Source organism: Phocoena phocoena, chromosome 6, assembly GCF_963924675.1.
Source record: "Phocoena phocoena chromosome 6, mPhoPho1.1, whole genome shotgun sequence".
Taxonomy (NCBI): Eukaryota; Metazoa; Chordata; class Mammalia; order Artiodactyla; family Phocoenidae; genus Phocoena; species Phocoena phocoena.
Genome location: NC_089224.1, coordinates 105780728 through 105791385, shown reverse-complemented (window position 1 = coordinate 105791385; position 10658 = coordinate 105780728).

Below are 10658 nucleotides of genomic sequence, written 5' to 3'. Positions count from 1 at the left end.
TTCAAAATCCATCTCAGATGTCGCTTTCCTGGGAAGTCTTCCCTGATTCTCCCAGATAAGAGTAGTAAATCTCTCCCTTGCCTCTCCTACTTTGTCTGTATTTCTATTTTTGCACTTAATTACCCCATGTTGTGAGTCCTCTCTCTCCCTGACTAGGCTGTGTGCCCTCTGAGTTCAGGGACACTATGTGAATGATCTCGATGTCTCCAGCCCTACGTGCTGGGCATAGAGGAAGAACTGAATTACCATTAGTTAAATGGATACGTGAATGAATTTATGAATAGATGAGTGAACTAACAAGTTGGCAGAGTTTGGGTTCAGTGGGCCGACGAGTCTGATGGCTGGTGCCGAGGAGGGTTAGCAGGCATCTGAACCATCATGTCCGATGGGCACCGTGGGGCCCTGGTCCAACCCATCGTGTGCTGAGCTAAGGAGTCCTCTCTGGTGGGTGGGGGCAATAGGATTTCTGGGAAGAAGTGATCTGCAAAGGGAGGCAGCATTATCATTCCGATGAGGAAGGGGAAGCAAGAAGGAAAGCGGCGGGGAGATATTCTATCTCAGTGGAAGTAAGACTTCAGCTATTGGCCAGGAGTACACAGATGGGTTTCAGCCAGGTAGGGCCCTAGAGTAGTCCAGGGCTGACAGTGTGGGACCCAGGTCAGAGCCTTGGGCTAAAGGTATCGTCTGGTACCAGTGAGTTTGGGGAGGGGAGATGACAGCAGGAGTACAGGTAGGTCCAGGGCTCCCCGAGGCCTACTGCATGCTGGACTCAAGGAGAAGACAAATTCTAGATTCATCAGGTCCTGTTGGGTCTGAGCCTGGGTACTTCTGAGCATGCTGGGGGTGGGGTTTCATTACACAGGCTGGCAGGTCCTTCCCTCTACACTTCCCTTCTCAAATACTTGTTGCCTTCAAGCATTTTCTTATTTAATCCTCACAGGACCCTTTAACATCATTACTTATTTTGTATTTTAAAAAACACTGTTATAGAACTGACCAGGTGCCAGGCAGTGTTCTTAGCAATTTACAAACATCAATGCATTTGATGTTCATAACAGCCCTGTGAGGTCAATAGGTACTCTTATCCTGTTTTACAGTTGAAAATGGAGGCACAGGGATTGAGGTTACATAGCTAGTAGGTAAATGATTGTTTGCATTTTACGTGACACGGGCTTATTCATTCATTCATCAAGTGGTTATCAATTGCTTCCCTTGGACAAGGCCCTGTGCTAGGCTGTAGTGTACAGTGCCAAATAAGGCAGGGCAAGTCCCAGCCTTTAAGATGCTCACAGTGTTGGGTCCTGAGTTCCATCCCACTAAGGCTTGTTGGTTGCAGGTGTTCTCCAGGGATGCTTCCTGCTAATCTGCCTAGAAATTCTTCATTTTTAAGCCACCTGAAGGGTAGCAATATCATCCTTGAGGCCTCTCATCTGCTTCTCTGGCAAGTACTTGGCTTATCTCTACCCAACTGGCTCTAGTAGGATGAAAGCAGAACCCTGTCCCTGAAATTGAGTGGCATACTTGGATTCCAGTCCTGTCTTCCAGCCTCTGTCCATGCTGTCTTCTCCACCCGGAACGCCATCTCCAACAATTCATCTTTGCCAACAACTTTGACGATAGCAGCTCCCAGCACAGCTTCTTTGATGGCCCCCAGCCCCACTATGATAACACATTTAGTGAATGCTTATGGAGGACATCATCTCATTTAATTCTCACAACAATCCTCTGAGAAAGATTTTGTCATGTCCGTATTATAAATAAGAAAACCTAAAGCTCCACAAAATCAAAGAACTTATCCCAAGGTCACCCAGCTAGTAAGTAGCAGAGCTGAGATTTGAACTCATGTCTGTCTGACTCTCAAGACCAAGCCAGGTTTTTTCTTTTTTCCATTCTATTTTACTGCATTAGAAATTTATTTCCTTCACATATACAGAGTATAAAACCTATCTTCACAGTGAATTATGCCTCTCTGCTCTCATTTTTCTCACACAAAAATTGATGGCCACTTCCTGAAAAAAACTGAAATAAATCCAGAGGCCCACACCCTTAACCAGGGCTCTACACTGCTGCTACTTAAGCTTTTGTTTCTGGAATCCTTGGGTATTGAACATATATTCCACAGTTATGCAGTTGCTTATGGTCTTCGGTTGTTTCATGTGGGAATTTCCTGTTTGCTCAGCTTGACTTTTATCCCCTGTGATGCACACAGTAAATGCATAATAAATGTTGAATGAATGGATTTTACATGTCTCTTGCTGAAATATATGCAGCTCTGTTTGATTCACTAGAGTGACATACCCGAACAAGAAATAATTCTTCTTAATGTGTCCCTTATAAATTGAACCCGACCATATTTGATTAATTTCACATCATGCATTTTTATTGCACCAATCACTCTGGTATCGGGTCATATTTATTTTAAAAACAGATTCACAAAGGGTGCAGGGCTGGAGTGACAGTGTAAATATGTTAATAATAAAAATAATACTAAAGATATTTTACTGGAAACGCTCGCATGCTAATGATGAGTAAGTGCATTCTATGGAAATATGCTTGATTTACAAGGCAATTAATTTCAAAAAGATTCAGATCCTATACCATACCTTGTATACTTAGATAATGAAAACTAAAAATGAATATGCAGGCCATAAAGTTAGAGGAACAAAAATCACCTTAAAGACTTGAAGCATTTTAGTTAGAACAATAGCCCAATCCCTGAAAACTGTGCCATTGTCGGATCACACGCGTCCAGATTAGGAAGCTCCTGGGTAGCTACGGTGATTTTGCACTGTGCAGAGCACGCGTGCACCCTGTACAGCCCTCACGATGCAAAACACCACATATTATCCAGTGATCGAAGAGCGCTGGCACCTTCAATCATGCAACGAAAGGTTTTGGGGGTTTCTTGTTCAGGAGGAAACAAAGTCTTCCTTGTCAACTCGTACTGTGGGATGTGTGAGTGTTTCCCTAGTTAGGTATTTGGCCCAGTCTTAGGATCCAGCTAAAAAGGAAATGTATTCTCACACACTATTCAAACCGCAAGAAATAAAAAATGTGCTTCATTTGGTATTTCATCACTCATCTCAGTTGTTCTAAGAAGGCGTGCATTCTTATGCACACATTGGGGAAAGATGCCCATTTGTGTAACAGGATTTATAAAGTTGACTCTGCCCGCTTTGTATCCGAGAGGGAAAGAAGCAGATGCTGCCGAGCGATCATGCACCACGGGGATCTTCACGTCAGGGCAAAATGGTTGCGATTTTCCCTCATCTACTGAGGACAGATCTGCCGTGAAGCAGCAGACACCAGACTTGTGGCTAGAACTATTTGGCTCATTAAACAAATTTTATGTGTAACTTTGGTAACGAAAAAATAAAATAAAATAAAAATTTAATTACAAAAGAAGAATATGCTGGCTTGAGATAGCGCATTTTCACATTTCTCTAACAGTAATATTTCATCTTAAAAGAAATGTTATGGAGTAAATTATCACAATTTTCACTGAACACGCACACACACACACAACAACAACAACCCAAAACAAATAGAAAGGGAGTAAACTGGGCCTTTAAAAAATCTCACAACCTAGTAACCAAATTATACCCTGAGGACCAGAATCAGGGAGAAGAAAGTAATAGAAAATACAATATAAGAGCTTTTTTAAAATAAGACGTTTGGTCTTATTTTATTTTTAATCTCTGTGCACAATTACTTTGAGAAAAATAAAATTTTAATTTAGAAATAAAACAATACAGTAGTCTACATTAAGTGAGAAAAATTGAAACAAAATAAAATATAGCGTAGGAAAACTTGTTGATAAGGCTTAAATGTTTTGTGGTTTAGCATCAACCCCTTCCAGTTAGAAACCATCTTACTATCTGGGTATTCTTTTAAGGGCCTGAAAAAGGGTAGGGGGAAGATGACTATTTCTATTCAGGAAAGTCTGTGTTTCCAGGGGATGTTTAATAGGCAGTGATTAGCACAACTTCTGTTTAACCTTCTCCCCTACCTGATCTTCACAAGGTCTTCCTATGAGACAGATAGGCCTATTGTAGTTGAGGTGACGCTTTCAGCACACCTGAGTTTAAATATCCACTTTGCAAGTGATCTGGAACAATTTACTTCTCTAAGCCTCAGTTCCACATCTCTGAAGTAGGTACAATTATAGTAGCTACTGCTTAGGGTCAGCGTTAGCATTAAAGGAGATGGTGCATGCAATAAAAAAGATGTAAGTATTCCATAAATGTGAGGAGAAAATTCTAAGCCAAGTTTTAAATTCTTATTCTGTTTTTATAGCATGCTGTACGCAGCAAATCCAAACCACACTATTTTCCTGGTGATAATGAAGTTCTGATTCTTTATTTCCCTTCTCCCTTCCAGAGTGTCCTCCGCAGGCATTGTTTCCCTTTGTCCTCTAAGCAGAACGCTTCTTCCATGCTGCCTTCTGGCTCCTGAAAGGTAATTTGCAATGGCCAGCATGAGCAATGTTTTACCCAGAATTGATAACGTGGAAAAATTCACACCCAATGTGTCCATGCTTTTTTAGTTTTTAATGACTTGCCAGTTAAGAGAATCAACTTGTTTTTCCGTGATGTGGGCAGAGCATTAAACGGAATTGTCCTTAGGTTTGTCACAGCTGAGTTATCTGACTCCCCTACTCCCATCCCCATCAGGAAGGAGGGGTAGGCCAGGCTGGGGTGAGTCCCATGCGGCTGTGGTGGGGCTCTGGCTAAGTCTAGGGTTTTGTTTTGTTTTTGCGGTACTCGGGCCTCTCACCGTTGTGGCCTCTCCCGTTGCGGAGCACAGGCTCCGGACGCGCAGGATCAGCGGCCATGGCTCACGGGCCCAGCCGCTCTGCGGCATGTGGGATCTTCCCGGACTGGGGCACGAACCCGTGTCCCCTGCATCGGCAGGCCGACTCTCAACCACTGCGCCACCAGGGAAGCCCTAAAGCAACATTTTTGTACTGAGATTTTGGCAAAGAACTGGGAAATACAAAGATGAATAATTTACAGCCCTACCCCCTTATTTCCTAGAACCTCTTTCTCCAGTATAATCTCCAGATTTTGCTGGGAATTATACAGTCTCTTCAGTGTTTGGACAGAACAGTTTCTCCCAGGTGAAGCAGGTTTTGAGACTTCCCCCTGGACTACCATCAATACCCCTCATCATCAATACCCCTATGATGTAAAATCAGAAGTTAGTTCTTAGGCTATTTCATAAAGCCAGACGAGGGGCTCAGATTCAACTACCACAGGGCCAGGAAGATCCTGCAAATGAGTGCAGCAAGCTACAGTCCAAGTGTCTTGATGGATGGTGGCTGATGCCTGGCCTGCATCACGGCCACCCCCCAGCAGGAGGACAGCCACTACTCACCTGATTGTTGACAAGTAGGCTGTGGACCCAACGTTGCCACATCTTTTTAATTTTTCAAGGGAAGCAGAAAAGCCCTCAGCAGGCCAAGACAGTGGGGGCTGGTTTCAGCCTTCAGACTGCCTGTATTTTGTTTTGTTTTGTCTTTTTAATTCTGAGCTGGCGTTTGTTCATGACTGTTGTAGGCACTGTTTTTGCTCAAAGTCATTTGGGTGACAGTATTCACACATTCAACAGCTACTTCATTTTTTAAAAAATATATATTTAATTATGTGTTTTATTTATTTATTTTGGCTGCACCAGGTCTTAGTTGCAGCACGCGGGATCTTCACTGTGGCATGCGGACTTCTTAGTTGCGGCATGCATGCGGGATCTAGTTCCCCAACCAGGGATGAAACCCAGAGCCCTTGCATTGGGAGTGCGGAGCCTTACCCAATGGACCACCAGAGAAGTCCCAACAACCACTTCATTTAATTTTCATTCAGGAAATACTGAACACACATTACAATTTTTCTGGACCATCCATGCAGGGATAATTATTCTAACTAAGGTCACCCAACATGTGTGAAGGAGCATGTTAGCCTAGGACAGATTATCAAGGGTAATCCTCATCTACTGTAATACAAATTTATAATGAGCATCTACTATTTTGTTCCTCCTCTTCCAGCCATCAGGGATGCTATGATGACTGAAATATGTCTCTGCCTCAGGTTGCTTCTAGTTTAGTAAATCATCCCCTCATGAGGTAGGTGAGGTGGGAAGATGATGAGTAACAGGAAGGATTTAAAAGAACACTATTTGGGGACCCAGACATCTTAGAGTGATTCCATCAAGATATCTTCTTTTGCTTTCCTGGCTTGTATAAATTCCAGCAGAGGTCACATGCACGTGTGGGAGCTTAATAAATGCTCTTTGAAAGTGACGATAATGAATTGTGATATGGAAAATCAGAAACCACTCTCTAGGAGTGTGGCTCAGGGTGTGGAATACTTTAGAAGGAATCCCTGTGAGAAAAGACTAAAAGAAGTGGGGTTACTAATACCGTATCATGGAGAAAAGAAGGTTAAGGAGAATTTAATAGCCATCTTCAAACATCTAAAGGGATATTGCTCATGTGTTTTAAAGATCAGTTCTTGTCTACTAAGGACAGGACGTCAGGGAATTATTGTAAATGGGAGCAGGAGGGCCTTAGATTAGATATCAATGAGGGGGAAGAAAAAAAATCCAGCTGAAAGGATTGTGAGATGCTAGACAGCAACATGATTTAGGGAAATGACACGGTTGTTTTAGGAACAGTGGCTGCTGATTATTAGGGGAATTATCGATCTTGGGGCCTCCAAGTCAGCCAGTTGCTAGTTGTATGATCTAGAGCCAGTGACTTCACCTTTTTGAGGCTCAGTTTCCTCATTTGTTAAATAGGCATAAGAACAATATCTATTTATTGGACTGTTGTGAGGATTCAATTACACTGTCTCTAAAGCCGTTAGATATATCTGTGCCAGGTTCAGAACAAGGCTCAACCAATGATGGATGCCATTCATTGTTATTCACCTACTACGGTCCTGCCTGGAAAAAACAGAACAAAGAGTCCCCCCACTACAAAAAATACTACCCATAAACGTAAGCTCTCTTTCCAGAGGCATCAGACAAACAGATATGGTTGGTATGGTGGGACTTACAATCTCATTGAAAACACCCGATGTGCACACTCAGAAAGGGAAATAAATATAAGATTAAAATAGCAGAGTCAGTAGAGTGAAGTGGTTAAGAGCGTGGAGTCAGGAAAATATGTGAGCTCTTAGGAGAGTGCCGGGCACCTAGGAATTGTTTGCCCTTGAAAGAGCAAAACCACAATGCAAGCTAAGGTCAGTTTTGAAGTGAAAGTTTGAAAAAAAACACCTATAGGGTTCTCAGGTGGGAGAAATCGCTCCAAATTAGTGTGGGCCAAACAAACAGGTGGATAAGACTGGAATGCACTAAACTGTAAATGTACTTGATCAGAAGGATCTTGGCTGTTTTAAGCAATGATCAATTATTCACTATTTGGACGTCCTAACCTTTTATTCTTAAAACATTTGCAGGCACTACTTTGAATAGCCTACTTGTCAACTTTCAAAGGAAAACAGTTGTTTGTTTCTGATATTTTGAATACACCCAAGAAACAGTCCTCTACATTGTGATTGTATTCTATAAACTTTACTTCATAGCAATGATAACGCTGCAGCAAATTCACTTCTAATATTTAATGAAATATTTTTAGCTGCAAAAACATTTTATGTTCACTATTATTTATTAACGCCCTGTTTTAAAATATTACGCATACAGTTTATTCCAGTGCACATTAGTAAATAAATTATGCTTGTAATTTCGAATGCATTTTTAATTATAAATTTATCCATGTCTACCTTTATTTATGATAGCAATGTCTCAGTGTTGAACATACTGTATATTAATGGAGACACTGTTAATTATGCATTCTTAGAAGTTGCCTTCGACAAAGCACACGAGTCTGTTTTCTTACATCCTAAGTCCTGTTAACATCAATTAAGTTAGGAGCTGGAACTCACAGGACTTGTTAACCTTTAAAGCAAGAAAAGGTACTATTAGAAGCTGGTTATAGAGCCTGGATGTAGGGAGGGACTACATTTATCCATAAATGTAGCCAGAGAGATACTAAAATACCAGCCAGATGTTTCATTTTCACCCCAAGCATGTAAAAAAGGATACCAGAAATAATATTCAGCACAAAAAGACAATAGAACAAAGCTCAGGGAATCTCTGCAAGACCCCAGAACTGATCTATACTTAAATAGTATCTGCAGAGGGCTTCCCTGGTGGCGCAGTGGTTGAGAGTCCACCTGTTGATGCAGGGGATGCGGGTTCGTGTCCCGGTCCGCGAGGATCCCACATGCCGCAGAGCGGCTTGGCCCGTGAGCCGTGGCCGCTGAGCCTGCGCGTCCGGAGCCTGTTGCTCCGCGGCGGGAGAAGCCACAGCAGTGAGAGGCCCGCGTACCGCCAAAAAAAAAAAAAAAAAAAAAAAAAAAAAAAAAAATAGTATCTGCAGTGTTATATCTAAGATTTTCTGGTTGGTTAATATGGTGCTTCCCTTCCACCCACCAAACTCACCTTTTTATGAGCAATATGTTAGCTTTAAAAAATTCTTCACATTGAAATGCTATTTTAATTTGAAAAAATACTATATTGCCTGAAAGTGTCCATTTCTTGGAGGCTTCTTTCAAATAGTTTGAATGGATTTTTGACACTTAATTTACTGTTGTCTTGAAATTGCTTTGTACCATAGGAGCAAAAATGCCTGTTTTCCCTATGGGAGGAAAAATATATTTCAAAAAGAGAGGAAACTAAAATTAGGAAAATAGAAGGGAAACATAATCACACATATAAAATATTAAGAACACACATTTGCAGAGAAACTAGAAGGTGCCTCCCTTTTCCCACAGCTCTGGCAGGACTTGAAAGAAAGTTCCTCTCATCTTATTATGTTCACTCTCAGCTTGTTGTCATAGAGTTGGAAAAGTGGATTTTTCCACATGTGAATTCTGCTTAATAATGTAAGATTTCCAGTTGTTTCATTTCATGTGCATGTTTTGAGTAACTTTTCATGTAACATGAATTTTACCAAGTGTTTATGGTGTTTTAAGCTTTAAGTATATTAAAAAAAAAGAGCGAGAGAGAGAGAGAAAGAAATGTTCCTTTGCTCATGGCCTGTCAGAGAGACAGATGTGTATTGAAAGAATAACAGAAAATGTGATAAATGTTGAACACAGAGAATGAAGTTCTTCATGTGGCCTGTTAGGGAGAAGTGATCTTGGAAAACTTCCTAGAGGAGGAGAAGCAGTATGTGAATTTGGTTTTCAAGAATGAATAGAATATACCTGGGGGACTTCTCTGGTGGTGCAGTGGTTAAGAATCCACCTGCCAATGCAGCGGACACAGGTTCGATCCCTGGTCTGGGAAGATCCCACATGCCGCAGAGCAACTAAGCCTGTGCACCACAACTACTGAGCCTGCGCTCTAGAGCCCTCGAGCCAAAAACTACTGAGCCCGCGTGCCACAACTACTGAAGCCCGCCCGCCTAGAGCCCGTGCTCCGCAACAAGAGAAGCCACCGCAATGAGAAGACTGCGCACCGCAACAAAGAGTAGCCCCCGCTCGCCGCAACTAGAGAAAGCCCGCGTGCGGCAACGAAGACCCAATGCAGCCAAAATAAATAAATAATAAAATAAAAAGTCTACCACAGCAGCAGTGGTATTGGTAAAAAAGAAAAAAAAAAAAGAATATACTTAGGAATTCCCTGGCGTTCCAGTGGTTAGGATTCAGTTTTTTCACTGCCAGGGCCTGGATTTGATCCATGGTCAGGGAATAAGATCCCACAAGCTGCATGGTGCAGCCAAAAAAAAAAAAAAGAAAAAGAAAATATATACACTTAAAGGTTAGAATGGTTAAAATGGCAATATATATTTAATAAAAACATTTTTCTAAAATCACATTGGGATTTATCCTTTAAGAATCCCACCACTCTGTTATGTAGAAACCCAAAATAGCCACTATAGAGGCCACAAGGAGAAAAACCAAGGTGCCCTGGCTAACACCTCTAGCCATCTGAGACCTTCCAGCCATTCTAACTGCCATCTGACTGAATGTGCACGAGGGAGCCAAGAAGACTGGCAGAACAGCCACCCACCAAGCCACAGAATCTTGACAAATAATAAATGGTTGTTGTTTTAAGCCACTTACAAAAAAGGAGAGAGAGAAAGAGAGAGTAGGAGTTTACTGAGTGGAGAGAGAAAGGGCAATTGAGGCTTGAGCAGGAATTACACCAGCAATTGCATTTGAGGAAAGCAAATGTATAAGAGGTCTGGATTCTTGCTGCCTGTCTCAGTGCAGCGGGCAATAGGAGCTGGTGTTTACAGAACACTCCCTGTGTGCCAGGCACTGTTCCAAGTGCTCTCCATGCATTATTACCTCAGTGGATGTTCACGATAACCCAGATGAGGAGACAGATACACAGAAGGCAAATCATTTGTTGAAGACCACACAGTTAGTAGGTGTCTTTTTTTTAAAATTTTATTTGTGGCTGCGTTGGGTCTTCTTTGCTGCATGCTGGCTTTCTCTAGTTCCGGTGAGCGGGGGCTACTCTTCGTTGCAGTGTGCGGGCTTCTCATTGCGGTGGCTTCTCTTGTTGCAGAGCACGGGCTCTAGGTTCGCGGGCTTCAGTAGTTGTGGCACATGGGCTCAGTAGTTGTGGGGCACGGGCTTAGTTGCTCT